Genomic DNA, 7,841 nt, shown 5'->3' on the forward strand with positions numbered 1-7,841 from the left:
GTGCGGACATCCTTTCAGTCTACTCGTTCCTTCTCAGCCATGAAGGCTTCTTAATCCAAACTCCACCTTTTAAGATTTAATCTCTTCACTGGGCTTCTGTGTCAGCGCCTGGCTCCAGAACACTGTCTTTCTCACGTTTGGTAGCTATGTTTGCTTTAATGAAAAGAAATCTAGTAGCTGCTCTGTGCCTTTATCTTACAGCTAGCTACCTACATCCCTTCAAAAGCCCTTATCGCTCCTGGATTTCGAAAAGCTAATCCTGGACATAAAGAAAGCCTTACAGAAAGCATAAAAAAGTCAACACTAGGCACAACCACGACCATGTTATAAGATGTTTCTGTTTATTAGATGAATTATAACTCAGTTTCCAATGTCACTTTTTTATTGTCTACCTTTTAAAGCTATTTTCTTCAGTGTATATTGCCCAAGGCTAAGCTCCCAGGAAGTGTGGGACACCTTCCCAGGCTTTCAACACCAGAAAGTATCCCTGTCACATCTGGTTTGAACCTACACCCGACACAAATCAGAGCTCTGACTAGTAACTCCTGCAACAGGTCCAGGTTATTTGGCTGAGCCACAGCTGCAGCAAAGCTCTTTGACCTCAAATACAACGAAATATATTAAACCTATTCTGAAAACTTGACTGGGTTAGCTTCAGAGTGTGAGATCTGAAGTACATATTTTTCATGAAGAGGAAAGAAACATCAGTCAGCTCAGAAAACTGGATTTGTTCTCATCAGCAACCAGGTGCTGATGCTTTATGGGACTACCCAAACTCTTCACCACGAGGTTGCATAGGCTTTCATCAAGCCTCCCTACTTGGTACTCTCCACCTCCAAACAGTCAGTCTCCTCCTACGTGCACCATATTGAGTCCCTGAACTCTCTCCAGTTTAGCAGGAGTCATCCTCTATGAAGCTTCATCAATCGTCTACTCCATGCCCATGGTTTGAGTAATCCAGAGGAAGAGTCATGCAGGAGGAGAGGAGCAAGCAAAGAAGTTTTCTTTTGAGAGGCTGAGCGGACCCAACCACTCTGCTTTCTGTTATAGCCTTACACGGAGATGCAGATGCCATCTCAACTCTTCTTCTGGTCTCCCTGGCATCTTCTCACAAGGGAAGGTTGAAGGAATTGAATACATATGGCTTGGCTACAGGGTCACTGAGGGAGGCTATGGTAATGTTTTCTAATATCTGAAGTATATAAAAATCTATGAAATAGTGGAATTCTTTAGTCTCATAGAGAATATGTAACTATCAAGAATGGGATAGTAATTATTGGAGCACGCAATGCGGGAGTGCTTCCTAACATGAAGATCTGCAGTTTATGAAATCATGCCTAAAACAAAGTTATCATCAGCAAGGTCTCAATCAACTGTAAAGCAGACAGAGTATATTACTATTGACATAGAAATGAGTTCCATCTGATTTTGCTTAGGCCTTCAGGAGCCTCTAGTGCACACAAGCTTTGTACAGAACTCCCAGGTATTTGCAAGGTCACTCCCCTGTTCACACTGCATCGCTAATTTTTAAATTGTGCCCCCACTCTAACAGCTTCACACCTATTTCTGAACCATCGAGGTTTTAACTCATACTCCTGTGTAAGAAGTCCTCTTGCCTAACGTAGTGTATTTGGGCGTAGGTGATAAATCTCATCCTTTGCAAATTGCTGCAGAGAAGGAATGGAAAAGTGTGCACTCAGAAGTGCTTTAAGTTAAAGCAAGTTCCAAACCATTTTGACAACCGTTTGGATTCTTGAATCTGGTCTTAGGGCTGCTCTATGCCTGCTTACAGGATAGCAGCTGAAGGTCTCCATTTTGCAGCCTCAGAAAAGATTCATTTATGTTTGATTCAATTTTATGCAGCTGACTGAAAAGTGCTTCACCACTCATTGAGTGCTTAGGAGATTTTGGTCTCCCGGGAGAAGGATGCCACTTGGATAAGGTAGTTCAGTGCATCCTTTTTTCCAAAGGCGTGTATACAATATGTAAAGTACGGGTAGTTTTGCACAACAGAAATAAGCTATTTGCTGATGTGTGTACACAATCTGCACGTAGAGAGTGTTACACACACACACAAGCAGTGCTTATACAAACTCTCAAGTAGCACAAAAACCCCAGCAACTACAGCAACAAAAAACAAGTAAAACACAGTCCTTCCAGATGCAAATTTGGTGTGCAGAAGCCCACATGTAGTAGTGGAAATCAACCCCTCATGGCTCCTTTCAACTTCCTTTGAAGTCAGTAGCAAAATTCCCATTGAGTTCAATAAGAACAAGAGGCGGCCCTTGATCTAGTAAAAAATCCTCATGAGGTTTTATAAGCTCTTTATACAAAACTTTATTCCAGTTGTATATGAAATACATTTTGACCCTAAATCCACCCAAAAAAACTTTTCGGCTGGTTGGGAATAATGTGACACCTCCCCTCTGCCCAGCCAGTGCCTGTCACTCAAAGCCCTGGTTGTGCAGACGAAGGAGAGATTCCAGGGTACCTGAGCAAGTTTTGCTTTTCAGAGAAAAGCCACTACTAAAGAGAGGATGACAGCTCAAGTAACTCGCGTCCAGCTATTCAGGAGCAGTTGAGGTCAAGGCCATTTCTGGCCACTGATCCAGCCTCCCTCATGACAACGGACACATGACATATGTCCCTGCTAATTCTGCTCAGTCTTGTGGTAGCCTTGGACACAGCTCGTCACGGGGGATTAATACCAAGACTGGAGAACCTGGCACGACAAGATGGAATTGCATTAGAGCAGTTCTGTTTCACTCCTTTCTGATCAAGTCCAGAGAGTGGTGATGGGCAGCTATTCCCTCTGCTTGAGGGCGCTCAGCTGTTAATTCCCTAAGGGATCACTCATGTTGCTTCAGCTGTTCTACATTTATATGAAGTCTCTGGAAATTTGTGAGACAATTTGGGAAAATTATGATACTTGGTACTTTGTCTGCTTTCCAACTGACTCAGAAACCATGGTCACTAGGCTTAACCAGTACTGACAGGCGTCATGTTTTAGGCAAAAAACAGCTGGCTAAAAGTCTACCCAGAAAACATGGAAAAGATGGTGATCAGCAAATATAAACACTGGTGTACCTGGCAGCAGCAGGAACCTCAAGATGGTGATTTACACCTCTCTTATCTCTCAATTTTGTGGCACCCAGATGACGTGTTGGGCCAATTAGGAGAAACTCCAGAGATTCCAGATAGCTCCGTGCAACTGCTCACAACCTGGGTCGTCTACTCTAGAGGAAGGAACCCTCTTCTGCACGAGTGCCGGGGTCATGAAGATGCAATACACAAGCAAGTCAACTCAGTCTAGACTATGCAACCCCACACCTCAGCCCTGCTCAGACTCTGACCCACAGCTCATATTCTAGGCTTGAAAACATGAGCTTTGTCTACTTGATGGGAATTTCAGTACACAGTGTACAACAGGGTAGAGACCAGCAAGAAATGCCTGCTTTATGGTGGATTCAGCTACAAAAAGATAGAATCATAGAATCGTCTAGGTTGGAAGAGACCCTTGGGATCATCGAGTCCAACCATCTACCCTACTCTACAAAGTTCTCCCCTATATCATATCCCCCAACACCACATCTAAACATCTCTTAAACACATCCAGGGATGGTGACTCAACCACCTCCCTGGGCAGCCTATTCCAATGCCCGACCACTCTTTCTGTGAAAAATTCTTTCCTAATGTTCAGTCTAAAGATGGATGTTTCATGGTTTAAAATATTTACATGGAAATAAATTTTCTTGGATCTTTGAAAACTTCTCCATCAAATTGTACCCAAATACTGAACAACCTACTACAGGAAGGCAGATACTATCATGATAGACATTGAAGTCCTTTGACTATCTGGAGCAAAGGCAAACTTTTTGTGGAAAAGTACACATTAGTAGGCTGGATTCATTAAATGTTAGTAATTTTAGCTCAGGTTAAAACATCTGTGCCCTAAATGGGTTCAAGGGCACTGTATTAATCAACAAAGAAAGTTTCTAATCGAATTTGGCCTTGGGAAATTCTCTTATATATTCTTTCTGGGTGATGTTATTGTTTTTGGGGAGCTTATCTACTCTCTTGCTGGGAACAACTATCCACTTTAATAAAGTGCCTAAAATATTGTAATAAACACACAGCTTATATCAATAGCATCATATTTCCCCACATAGTATTTGTGTGTGGTTTAATTAGATGGAAGGATTACAGGAAAAGTTTGTGTCATAATGATTCTTTAAAGCGAAACCATAGATCAAAGTTCATAGCTGCCAAATATACAACTTTCAAAACAAGCTCAAGTGCTGCTATTAATCATGGCTGCTGGGGGATTTGATGACAAAGATTAAACTGCTGTAAAGGATACTGCTGTGCATCAGATTCTTGCAACTGTCATCAAATAGTCTGCCAACTATTAACAGGTCAGAAGAGTTGTCCAGCATTTACCATGGGTGGCTCCGTCACTGCAGTTGGTGAGGCCGTCTGTGCCATGGTGACAACCAGTAACACCCTCCCAGATAGACATTTGTGGGTTGTTATTTTCCACAGTGGGGCTGAAGCCTTGAGGTCTGCTTGTAGAGCAAAGAAGAGAGGGAAACTGCTGGACCTCAGCCTCACAGCACTGTATCCTCACGGGAACACCGCTAGTGTGGAGTATTTTCTCTCTTACTTTCCATATGGAGTACCTTCCCCTTGCTTATTGCATGTTAAGAGTGCCCACCTGTGGAGCTGAGGTGTTGTAAGTTCACCTCCTAGTTCATTTCTCAGCAACCACCCTGTACAGATATCAGCCCTCAGAGAGTGCCTAAAGGACCAGCTTTCATCCCATTTGCACTTGCGCCAGCCCTCTCTCCTGCCACACAGGATCACGTAATATCCCTGTGGGAAGCTGCAGCGTTCCCTTACACAGAAACATAAGATGGAGGAAGTATGTAAAGCATACTTTGCAGAGCGGAAGCCAACAACCTGTGACCCGCCAGCCAGTGCTCTGTGGTGGGTCACCGATGGCCGTTAGATGGCATGTAGAGAGTTGTTAACCTACAGACCTGCAATATGCTGCTGTCGCTGCTCATATGTAACGGCCTGCTTGAGAAGTGGCCTTTCTGAGGCTCAGCTTTGCAGGGTCTGAAACCGGTATCAAGAGTTTCGCACTCAGCTGTCGGCGTAGCAGATGTGAATGACGGTCTGATGCAACCGGCAAATGGAGATTCAAATCCAAAACCACAGATTTGACTGCAGTCTTCAAAGTTTAGGGGAGTTACAGATCTGAATCCAAACTTCACAGCTGCGGCCAGCTATAAAACAAACTTATCTATATAACGGGTTGAATCCAAACTACATTTGAATATCCTTCGTCTCTGGGGATGTTTGGAGACACATCTGGCTGCAGACTTTTAAGCATCATCTCTGCTAATAGTATCTTTCAAAAAAAAAAAAAAAAGAAAAGGGAAAGGAAAGGAAAGGAAAGGAAAGGAAAGGAAAGGAAAGGAAAGGAAAGGAAAGGAAAGGAAAGGAAAGGAAAGGAAAGGAAAGGAAAGGAAAGGAAAGGAAAGGAAAGGAAAGGAAAGGAAAGGAAAGGAAAGGAAAGGAAAGGAAAGGAAAGGAAAGGAAAGGAAAGGAAAGGAAAGGAAAGGAAAAAGAGAAGAAAAGAGAAGAAAAGAGAAGAAAAGAGAAGAAAAGAGAAGAAAAGAAAAGAAAAGAAAAGAAAAGAAAAGAAAAGAAAAGAAAAGAAAAGAAAAGAAAAGAAAAGAAAAGAAAAGAAAAGAAAAGAAAAGAAAAGAGAAAAGAAAAGAAGAAAAGTTAAAGACTTAAAATAACATTCAATGTTAGATTATTTTAAGTAGTTCAGCCTTTAACTTACCAAACAAAGGCCTTCATTCTACCCAACACTTCATAAGTTAAAGGTATCATGGATCACTTCACTCCGTAGTGTAACAGTTCTGTTCTCTGCTGAACGCAAAGACGTGACACCAGACAGATCATTTTTAGACATTTGTGATAGTATATTTGCAATGTCTAAAGGTTCTTTGCTTAAAGACCAGCCTTCATTTGCCTTCTTTGGGTTTAATTCTCTTCTTCCAAGGCTCCCCTCTTTCCATAAAAAAAAAATCCTAGGGGGCTGAAACATTCAATACTACAACCCCCAGATGTTCAGTCCCCTTTCCCTGGCAAAATGCTCAGGAAAGTAATACATCCTTTTCAGTTATAGCAAAGTGAAATAAATGCCTGCTTAGATTAATGGCTTTTATATTCATTGTAAGATGCTATTTAATTACCACCATGAGGATGACTGGATTGCACGGGCTTGGCACGTAACTAGTTCTCCCTGAGAACCGGTCTCTTAACACAGCTTTGAGGTCTGTTCAACACTTGTGAAGCTACGCTTCTGTGTAGGATTACCACACAGAACCACATAAATGGCATTTGCTCGCACGTCTTTGTGTGGCACTGACAAAACCCTGCCCGAGTCCGGGGCAGGTAACCTGTCGTGCACGCTGTGTCAACGAGGCATTTATCATACACAGACAGCGACCCACTCGGTGATATATCAAAGGCGTCTTTTGCGGATGTCTCTGGAAATGTCGGCGTCCATATTGCACTTCAAAGCATACAAAGACTATCCAGGAACATTTCCCTGAGTTGGGACCCGTTTTTTTTCTGGTTTTCTGGTTTCTGCCATCTTACGTTTAAATATGGCATCTGGTTTTCTTCTTACTGAGAACCATATACTGAGTATAGTAACCAGGAAAGGGTGGGGAGGTGTTTTCCTTTGGGTTAGCAAAAAATATTGCCTGAGGAATGGAAACACTGCTTTGATTGTGATACAGCCTCTATTTTTATTACTTTTCTCTGTAAAATACAATAAAAACATTGTGGGAAATATATAGTCAATTATCTGCAGGGGAAGGGAATACACCATCCATCCATCGGCAAGGCTTCTGCGGGAAGGAGCACTGAGTTCCAGCCTTCTCTTATCTTTCGGCGTGAGACAGACCGTGGCTCAAATACTGCAGAAGCACAAACTTAAAAAAATATATATAAAAAGAGCATGTGAAATGCAAAAATCCAGTTATCCACCCAAAAAACACCACACAGGGCCAGAAGAACGTCCCTGAAAACAGCCTGACTACCGCTGCTGCATGGGTAAAGCACTCAGCAGCAGAAAGAGGGATGGCTTAGGGTCTGAAAAGGTGGCAACCATAAAGCTCAAGTCAGCAGCAACATTACCACTGGCCTCAGCAGAGCCCAGGTTTCCTCCAGTGTGCTCCAAATTTGCTTTTGGCTCCATATTATAGCATCAAAATTAAACCCAGTGGCGTTCAAGTGAACGCAAGGGCACAGCATAGTCAAGATTAGGTCTGTGCTGGGGCTACACTTAATGTTCACCACCAGAGTTCAGCTTTTGGGTAGCACAAGTATTTTCACATCATGCTTTATCCTTCTTGACCAGCCCTTGATGTCAGATCTCATTTTAGGCTACAGACTCCTGTGAGAGGTGCACTGAGATGTATTTGGATAGAACTATACATTGTAGGTGCCATCTCAGTCCCTGTGACCGTTCAAAAGCGTATGGTGGGATTGCAGGGTCCATTTGCGCTACCTCCACTTCTCCTGCCATTCCCTGCCACAGAATTGGAGCCCGAGCGCTTGTCTTGGAACCTGGGTGTTATCTCTAACATTTAGAAATGCCACAAGGGAAAAAATTGGAAATGTATCCAGCTCCTGGAGGTGTAATGTTCATTCTGGCGGAGTGGACGATGTGAGATACTATTTAAGGGTCGTAAACGTCTTCCCCTGCAGACGTGTCTGCTGCTTTTGCAAGCAGAGAGCTTAAAGGAGGGGAGCAG

The sequence above is a fragment of the Numenius arquata genome, chromosome 7 (assembly GCF_964106895.1).
Source record: "Numenius arquata chromosome 7, bNumArq3.hap1.1, whole genome shotgun sequence".
NCBI classification, from domain to species: domain Eukaryota; kingdom Metazoa; phylum Chordata; class Aves; order Charadriiformes; family Scolopacidae; genus Numenius; species Numenius arquata.